The 9,344-nt window shown below is 40.5% G+C and overlaps 1 non-coding gene and 2 pseudogenes across 1 annotated transcript; all 3 read left to right on the top strand.

Moving 5' to 3' along the window:
- Positions 1 to 1,245: 1,245 nt before the first annotated feature.
- Positions 1,246 to 4,200, top strand: LOC149511929 (25S ribosomal RNA; annotated as a pseudogene).
- Positions 4,201 to 4,641: 441 nt separating this feature from the next.
- On the top strand, positions 4,642 to 4,797 carry LOC149511928 (5.8S ribosomal RNA). Its single transcript, XR_016333435.1, has one exon. It is a non-coding gene; the product is annotated as a 5.8S ribosomal RNA (ribosomal RNA).
- Positions 4,798 to 5,027: 230 nt separating this feature from the next.
- Positions 5,028 to 8,358, top strand: LOC149511927 (25S ribosomal RNA; annotated as a pseudogene).
- Positions 8,359 to 9,344: the final 986 nt, after the last annotated feature.

Genomic DNA, 9,344 nt, shown 5'->3' with positions numbered 1-9,344 from the left:
TGACAATAAATAAAATATACTAAGCTTTATGAGTTTGGTAATTAGAATGAGTACAATCTAAATCTCTTATCGAGGATCCATTGAAGGGCAAGTGTAGTGCTAGTAGCCACACTAATTCCAACTCTAATAGTGTATATTTAATTATTGTAGTTAAAAAGCTCGTAGTTGGAACTAGGGTTAGGTTATCCAGTCTGCCTCACGATGAGCACTGATCTACTTGATCCTACTCTAGTGATGCACTCCTAGCCATAATTGGCTAGGTCATTCCTTTGGCACGTTACTTTGAAGAAATTAGATTGCTCAAAGTAGGCTTGCGCTTGTATACATTAGCATGGGATAACATCATAGGATTTTAGTCCTATTGTGTTGGCCTTTGGAATTAAAGTAATGATTAATAGGGATAGTCGGGGGCATTCATATTTCATAGTCAGAGGTGAAATTCTTGGATTTATAAAAAATGAACAACTACGAAAACATTTGCTAAGGATGTTTTCATTAATCAAGAATGAAAGTTGGGAGCTTAAAAATGATTAGATACCATCCTAGTCTTAACCATAAGCAATGTTGACTAGGGATCAGTGGATGTTACTTTTAAGACTCTACTGGCACATTATGAGAAATCAAAGTCTTTAGGTTTCAAAGGGAGTATGGTCACTAGGCTAAAACTTAAAGGAATTGATTAAAAGGCACCACCAGGAGTGGAGTCTGTAGCTTAATCTAACTCAACAGGGGAAAACTTACCAAGTTCATACATAGTAAGGATTGACAGACTGATAGCTCTTTCTTGATTCTATGGATGGTGTTTTATGGCTATTCTTAGTTGGTGGAGCGATTTGTCTAGTTAATTATGTTAACGAACAAGACCTTAACCTGCTAACTAGCTACATGGAGGTGATCTTTTATGGCTAGCTTCTTAGAGGGACTATGACCGTTTAGGCCAACGAAGTTTACGACAATAATTGGTCTATGATGCCTTAAGATGTTCTAGGTCGTATGCACTCTACAGTGATGTATTCAACGATTCTATAGCTTTAGCTAATAATCCTAGGTAATCTTTGAAATGTCATTATGAGACGGATAGACCATTGCAATTGTTGGTCTTCAATGAGAAATTCCTAGTAAGCACGAGTCATCAGCTTGCATTGACTATGTCCCTACCCTTTTTACACACCATCCATCACTCATATCGATTGAATAGTTCGGTGAAGTGTTCAGATCAAGGTGACATGGATGGTTCACTGCTTGTGACATCGTGAAAAGCCCATTGAACATTATCATTTAGAGGAAAGAAAAGTCGCAACAAGGTTTTCGTAAGTGAATCTATGAAAGGATCATTATTGAAACCAACTCAATGAATGACCCATGAATGCGTTAATGAAACACCAAAAGGGTATGGGTGCCTTCGTGCCTTAAGCCCCTTCTAGTCTCTAGCATGTGTGATGATTGCTTTGTTTTGCCTCCTTGGTAGATAAAACGATTGGCATTGTCACCTGTGGTGGAATAATGAACCTTTGACATGAATCATACTAAGGAACCAGATTGAAAAAGTGCACCTATGCCATCACCATCCCATTTATGGTGTATGGGTGGGTGGCACAATGGTGAGTCAATAGGCTAGGAAACTCATAAGGTGAAAGGAAGCTGATTGGCGAGATCTTTTATAAGTGCACTACCAACCAACCTAGATCTTCTGCAAAGGGTTCAAGTGCAAGCATGCCTATCAAGACCCAAAAGATAGTGAACAATGCCTAAGCAAGGTGAAACCAGAGGAAACTCTGGTGGAGGCCCGCAACGATATTGACATGCAAATCATTCATCTGACTTGGGTATAGGGGTGAAAGACTAATTGAACTGTCTAGTAGCTGGTTCCCTCCAAAGTTTCCTTTGGGATAACTAAACCTCTTAGCGAGTTCTATTAGGTAAAGCCAATGATTAGAGGATTAGGGGTGCAATGTCCTCAACCTATTCTCAAACTTTAAATATTTAGGACAACACTACAGCCTCGTTGAGCCATGCCACAAAATCAAGAGCTCTAAGTGGGCCATTTTTGGTAAGCAAAATAGGCGATATGAGATAAATAGAAAGCTAGGTTATGTTGCCTAACAGTGCATTAACCTAAAACCGATAAAGGGCATTGGTCGATTAAGATAATAGGATAGTGGTCATGGAAGTTGAAATCTACTAAGGAGTGTATAACAACTTACCTGCTGAATCAATTAGCACCAAAAATGGATGGCACTTATGGGCACTACCCATACCCAACCATTGGGGCAAGGGTCAAACCCCAATAAGTAGGAGGGCATGGCAGTCATCGCAAAACCTAGGACGTGAACCTAGACAAAATAACCATCAGTGCATATCTTAGTGGTAGTAGCAAATATTCAAATAAGACTTTGAAGGCCAAAAAGGGGAAAAGTTCCATGTGAATGACACTTGTACATGAGTTAGTTAATCCTAAGAGATAGGGTAAGTCCGTCTGATAGTGCATCCAATGAGAGCTTTAAAAGAGAATTAGGTTAAAATTCTTGACACGATGGCTAACAGCAATGTTAGGGAGTCCAAAGAGTCAACGAGGGCTTTAGGAAGCGTTATCTTTTCTGTTTAAGGGCCTACCCACCCTATAAATGGCTTAGCTAAAGGTAGGGTCCAATGATTGGAAGAGCATCATACATTATATGGTGTTCAGTGCACCCCTGACGGCCTTGAAAATCTAGAAGATTGAGTCCCGTCCATGTTCGATTGTACTCATAACTACATCAGATCTCCAAAGTGAACAACCTCTCGTCAACAGAATAATGTAGGCAAGAGAAGTAGGCAAAATTAATCTGTAACCTTAAGAAAAAGATTGGCTCTGAGGGTTAGGCATAGGGTCCCAGTCTCAAACCTATTAGCTATTGGTGCATTGTTTGAGTTACTTTTGTAGCAAGAATAGGTCACTGTATGCTAGTAGGGGAACAGATTGGGAATGACTCCTTCGAAGGCTTTCTTCGAATGATGAACAGTTAACTCAAAATTTGTACAGACAAAGGGAATTTGACTATTTAAAATAAAGCATTACGATGGTCCTTGTGGATGCTCACGCAATGTGATTTTTGCCCCTTGCTCTAAATGTCAAAGTGAAAAAATTTAACCAAACACGGGTAAAGGGTAGGAGTAACTATGACTCTCTTAAGGTAGCCAAATGCCTCATCATCTAATTTGTGACGTGCATGAATGAATTAACAAGATTCCTACTAACCTTGTCTACTATCCAGTGAAAACACAGCCAAGGGAATGGGCTAGGTAGAATCAGTGGGAAAAGAAGACCCTGTTGAGCCTGACTCTAGTTTGACTTTGTGAAATGACTTGAAAAGTGTAGGATAAGTGGGAGCCTTCAGGCAAAATTGAAATACCACTACTTTTACATTATTTTACTTATTTTATGTATCAAAGGTGAGGTACGACCCCTTCTTTCGGACCTAAGGCTAACCTCGATCGGTTGATCTGGGCAAAAGACATTGTCAGGTAGGGAGTTTAGCTAGGGTAGCACATCTGTTAAAAGATAATGTTGGTATCCTAAGATTTGCTCAATAAGAATAGAAATCTTATGTTGAACAAAGGGGTAAAAACTTATTTGATTCTAATTTTTAGTACAAATTTAAACTGTAAAAGCATGACCTATTGATCATTTAGACCTTCAAAATTTGATGCTAGAGGTGTCAAAAAAGTTACAATAAGGATAACTGGCTTATGGCAACCAAGTGTTCATAGCGATGTTGCTTTTTGGTTCTTCAATGTTAGCTCTTCCTATCATTGTGAAGTAGAATTCACTAAGTGTTGGATTGTTCACCCATCAATAATGAACATGAGTTGGGTTGAAACCATCATGAGACAAGTTATTTTTACCTTATTGATGGCAATATCATAATAGTAATTCAACCTAGTACAAGAGAAACCATTGACTTACACAATTGATCATCATGCTTGGCTAAAAAGATAGTGGTGTAAAGTTACTATGTGCTAGATTATGATTAAACGTCTCTAAGTTAGAATCTAGGCTAAAAGCAATGCATGCGCCCACTGCCTAATTGTCAACCCATAATAGAAGCCCATGGCCCCTAAGGGCATGTGTCATAAGTGTAGCCCTCGTAGTGAACAAGCTATGCATGATGATGGGGATAGATCATTGTAATTGTTGGTTTTTAATAAGGAATTCTTAGTAATCATGAGTCATCAGCTCACATTGACTGCATCCTTACCCGTTGTATACACTACCCATTGCTCCTATTGATTGAATGGTCTGGTGAAGTGTTCAAATTGCATTGATATTATAACAGGGTTTTCGTAGGTGAACCTGTAGAAGGATCATTATCGAAACTAGCTTAACGAATGATCCACAAATGTGTTAACAAAACACCAAAGCGGTGAGGATGCCTCCGTGCCTCGAGCCCTTTCTAGCCTTGGGCGTGCACGATGGTTACTTTGTTTCACCTCTTCAGTAGATGAAATGATTGGCATCGTCACTTGCAGTAGAATAATAAAGCCCTAGCATGAATTGTTCCAAGGAACCAAAATGAAAAAGAGTGCGTGTGTCATTACTTTCCCATTTACGGTGTATGCGTGTGTGACATAGTGGCTCTTTTTGTTGTGAAAAACCAAAATGACTTTTGACAATAGATATCTTGGCTCTCGCATCAATGAAGAACATAGTGAAATATGATACTTAGTGTGAATTGTAGAATCCTATGAACTATCAAGCCTTTGAACACAAGTTGTGCCCCAAGCCATTAGGTCGGGGGCACTCTTGCCAAGGTGTCATGCATCATCACCTCCCAACCCTCCGTCAATTGGGTTTTAGTTCAGAAGGTGAAAGATGGCCTTATGTGATCTCCTCAATTGTGGTTGGTGCAAAAGTGAGTCCCCGATAATGATAGCACCATTACTGTTTGTGGTAAAGCTCATTACATGATTTGTCTCTGATGATGCATGCCAATTATCCATCTGAGACCTATCAAACCCCCTGCATTGCTTGGTCAATGCTCGCATCATGACCCTAGGTTAGGTGGATTACTTGTTGAGTTTAAACATATCAATAAGTGAAGGAAAAGAAACTTACTAGGATTCCTCTAGTAACTACGAGCGAATCGAGAAGTGCTCAACTTGAGAATTGGGTATCCCCAACTTTTGAATTGTAGTCTGGAGAAGGATCCTTAGCAACAAACCAAGGCCAAGTCCCCTGGAAATGGGTGCTGGAAAGGGTGAAAGCCCCATTATGCTAGGAACCTATCACACCACGAGGCACTATTTGCGAGTCAGGTTGTTTGGGAATGCAGCCCTAATTAAGCAAAAAATTTGATCTAAGATTGAATATGGGTGAGAGATTGACAGCGAACAAGTATTACAAAGGAAAGATAAGAAGGACTTTGAAAAAAAATTCAAAGAGTGCTTGAAATTATCATGAGAGAAGTAGATAGGGCCTAGCAATGAGCCACAATCAGATCTAGAATGGCAAGAACTGGTCCATCGATTAGCTTGGGGTGTGGACCAACATGGGTCATGGCAATGGCCCAAGCTTGGTCTTTCAATATGCCCATGGAGACATCATAGTTATGATTATGGAATGCAGCATGTGCTATCTCGGCATGCCTTGGCACCCACCATCGGCTTACGGGCTCTATATCTGATCCACCTTGAAAAATGAACCAAAGAGTCTAACATATGTGTGAGTCAATGGGCTAGGAAACTTGAAAGGCATAAAGAAGCTGATTAACAAGATCCCTCATGGGTGCACCATCAACTAGCCTTCATCTTCTAAGAAGGGTTCAAGTGCAAGCACACCTATCGGGACCAAAAAGATGGTGAACTATGCCAAAGTAGGGTGAAGCTAGAGGAAACTCTGATAGAGGCCCGTAGTGATACTTACATGTAAATTGTTCATCTGACTTGGGTATAGGGGTGAAAGACTAATTGAACTATCTAGTAATTGATTCTTTTCAAAGTCTTTCAGGATAATTGGAGCCCTTAGCAAGTTTTTTTACATGAAGTCAATGATTAGAGGCATCAAGGGTGCAATGCCCTTGACCTATTCTCAAACTTTAAATAGGTAGGATGGCACGCCTACTTCATTGAGCTGTGCCACAGAATCAAGAGCTTTAAATGGGCCATTTTTGGTAAGTAGAATTGGTGATGTAGGATGAATTGAAAGTTGAGTTATGATGCCTAATTGCACATTAACCTAGAACCCACAAAGGGTGTTAGTCAATTAAAATAGCTGGATTGTTGTCATGGAAGTTGAAATCTTTAAGGAGTGTGTAACAACTAACTTGCCAAATCAACTAACCTAAAAAATGGATGGCGTTTAACTGCATGACCCATACCCAACCATCAAGGCAAGGGCTAGGATCTGATAAGTATGAGGGCATAGTGGTCACTACAAAACCTAGGGCACGAGCTTGGGTAGAGCAACTGTTGATGTTGATCTTAGTGGTAGTAGCAAATATTCAAATGAGAACCTTGAAGGCTAAAGAGGGGAAAGGTTCCATGTGAATGGCACTTGCACATGGGTTAGTTGATCCTAAAAGAAGGGGGAAACCCATCTGACAGCACATCCAACGTGAGCTTCAAAAGGGAATCAAGTTAAAACTCCTGAACTGGGATGCGACAGCTAATGGCAATGTTAGGGAGTATAGAGACATCAGTGGAGGCCTCAGGAATAGTTATCTTTTCTATTTAATAGCCTACCCACCTTGGAAACAGCTCAGTTGGAGGTAGCATCTAGCAGTCAAAAAAGCATCACAAGTTATGTGGTGTCCGGTGTGCCCTCAGTGGCCCTTGAAAATCTAAAAGATTAAGTGCCAATGGTGCCTAATCGTAGTCATAATGGCATTAGGTCTCCAAGGTGAGCAGCCTCTAGTCGATGGAACAATCTAGGCAAAAGAAGTCGACAAAATAGATCCATAACCTTGGGAAAATGATTAGCTCTGAGGGCTAGGCACAAGGGTCCCAATCTTGAACCCATTGGTTGCTGGTCTTCGTGTGCCAATCGGGGGATAGATTGTAACAGCTCCCTCAAGGGCCTTTCTCAAGTGACAAATAATTGACTTGGAATTGGTACGAACAAGGGGAAATTTACTATTTAATTAAAATAAAGAATTACGATGGTCTCTATGGATTTTCACACAATGTGATTTTTGCCCAGTGCTCTAAATGTCAAAGTGAAGAAATTCAACCAAGCACGGGAAATTGGCTGGAGTAACTATGACTCTCTTAAGGTAGCTAAATGCCTTGTCATCTTATTAGTGATGTGCATGAATGGATTAATGAGAGTCCTAATATCCCTATCTACAATCTAGTTAAATGACAGCCAAGGGAATGGGCTTGGCAAAATTAGAGGGGAAAAAAAACCCTATTGAGCTTGACTCTAGTCTAACTTTGTGAAATAACTTGAAAGGTGGAGAATAAGTGGGATCCCTCAGGCAAAATTGAAAAACCACTACTTTTAATGTTATTTTACTTATTCAGTGAATCGAGGTAGGGCACGACCCTTTCTTTTAGACCTAAGGTTAGCCTCGGTCGATTGATTTGGGCAGAAGACATTCTTAGGTTGTGAGTTTGGTTGGGCCAACACATCTGTTAAAAGATAATGTAAGTGTCCTAAGATGAGCTCAACTAGAACAGAAATCTTATGGGGAGTAAAAAAGATAAAACCATGTTTGATTCTAATTTCCAGTATGAATATGAATGTTGAAAGCATGGTCTATCGATCTTTTAAACCTTTGGAATTTGAAGCTAAAGGTGTAAAAAAATTACCATAAGGATAACTGGTTTTTGGTAGCTAAGCATTCATAGCAACATTGCTTTTTTATCCTTCGATGTCGGTTCCTCTTATTATTATGAAGCAGAATTCACCAAGTATTGGATTGTTCACCTACCAATAAAGAACATGACCTGGGTTTAGACTGTCATAAGATAGGTTGGTTTTATCATATTGATGTCAGCATCAAAATAGTAATTCAACCTAGTATGAGAGGAATAGTTGATTCGCATAATTGGTCATCGAACTTGGTTAAAAAGCCAATGGCGTAAAGCTCTTGTACATTAGATTATGATTGAATGCCTTTAAGACATTTTTTTAGTATCTGGCGATGGTCCACCCGATTGCCGACCCATAGTAGGGGCACATGGCCCCTAAGGGCATGTATCGTAAGTGCAGTCCTCATAGTGGACAAGCTGTGAAGGCCTCTTTAGAGCTCAATTCCCACCGAACAGTGGATAAAATCCTTTGCAGATGACTTAAATACATGATAGGGTATTGTAAGTGGTAAACTGACCTTGCTACCATAATTCGCTGAGATTCAGCCTTTTGTTGCTTTGATTCATCACTCACGGAAGCCCTCTCACATTATTTTTTTTACACAGCACCCCACTAGGGTTAGGGATGAATGGTGTTCCCCATTGCAACCGATTCGGTCAGGTGATGACATCCCTCCCTAGGTGTCTAAGTAAATAGCAACTAAATGCCCCCAATATTTGTTATAAGGATGGCCTTGCCCCTAATGTGGGCACTTGCCTCAATCTCTATTGATGCACACTAGCCCTGGTGTGAGTTGTTGCCTCAACACCATCGATCGTATCTAGCCCTCGGTTGTTATAAGGGCAATCACATCCAACGTCGTTAGCAGATGCTAGCCTGTTCTTGCTTCAAGGATCATCAGTAGATGTTGACCCTTTCATGTGACATGTCACCTCAAGCACCATCGCCAGATACTAAAAATGTTTGAGAAGGCACTTACCTTGACCACCATCCACACAAGAGAGGCCTTGGTATGGGTTATTACCTTGGACACCTCATTGCCAAATGCTAACACTTGGTGTAGCAGGTGTATCGTGACCCTCCACCCAGGGCACTTATTTGCCCCTTGATTGCCTTTAGCATGAAATGACACTCGATGCATGTCTCATGGGCTTCGATCTTAAGCCAAACTCCATGTAGCCTTGGACAAAAAATTAACTCCATGTGCCTAAGTCAACCTATAAAACTCAACTGCTTATCATAATTCTAGCTTGTCAAAGATTATACTACGGTATTGGGCCTTCTAAAAGCCCACAAATCTGATCATCTAAAATTACGTTTAGGAGTGCCTGAACTTGGGTCAAATCATATGCCCCAAGCATCTCTCATCTATGCATGCACCTAGGCCTAGCTTAATTCTACCAAACCTGAACACTGTGCCTAAGCCACTAGAGTTTTGATCACTTCCCATACCACTATTCTAGGCTAGTTCCCTATGACCTAGGCTTATAGTAGGCCTCAAAGCTTGGTTCCCTTAGCTGTTGGACCCTATCTCGCTAGAACTAGAATTATT

The sequence above is a fragment of the Durio zibethinus genome, chromosome 24, assembly GCF_047325235.1.
Source record: "Durio zibethinus cultivar Kanyao isolate XHJ-2024 chromosome 24, ASM4732523v1, whole genome shotgun sequence".
NCBI lineage: Eukaryota > Viridiplantae > Streptophyta > Magnoliopsida > Malvales > Malvaceae > Durio > Durio zibethinus.
This window is presented reverse-complemented; position numbering and strand designations above follow the sequence as displayed.